Source organism: Rhagoletis pomonella, unplaced genomic scaffold (genome assembly GCF_013731165.1).
Source record: "Rhagoletis pomonella isolate Grant_MI unplaced genomic scaffold, Rhpom_1.0 Rhpom_scaffold_00001, whole genome shotgun sequence".
NCBI lineage: Eukaryota > Metazoa > Arthropoda > Insecta > Diptera > Tephritidae > Rhagoletis > Rhagoletis pomonella.
The window spans coordinates 44,442,341-44,442,750 of record NW_023458555.1 but is presented as its reverse complement, the minus strand read 5'-3'; positions in this window follow the sequence as shown (position 1 = coordinate 44,442,750).

Genomic DNA, 410 nt, shown 5'->3' with positions numbered 1-410 from the left:
TGTTCATTATTTATGGAAGTATCGATTTTTAGAATATAAAGCGCCGCCGGCGAAAAAAACGAGCGATTTTTAATTAAAAATTTTCATTATTTATGGAAGTATCGATTTTTAGAATATAAAGCGCCGCAAACGAAAATTTTTAATAAAAAATCGCGCGATTTTTAATTAAAAATTTTCATTATTTATGGAAGTATCGATTTTTAGAATATAAAGCGCCGCAGGCGAAAATTTTTAATAAAAAATCGCGCGATTTTTAATTAAAAATTTTCATTATTTATGGAAGTATCGATTTTTAGAAAGCGCCGCAGGCGAAAATTTTTAATAAAAAATCGCGCGATTTTTTATTAAAAATTTTCGATATATATTGTTACGATTATCCTTGAAACCTCGTCCGGATTTCCCAAATCTCT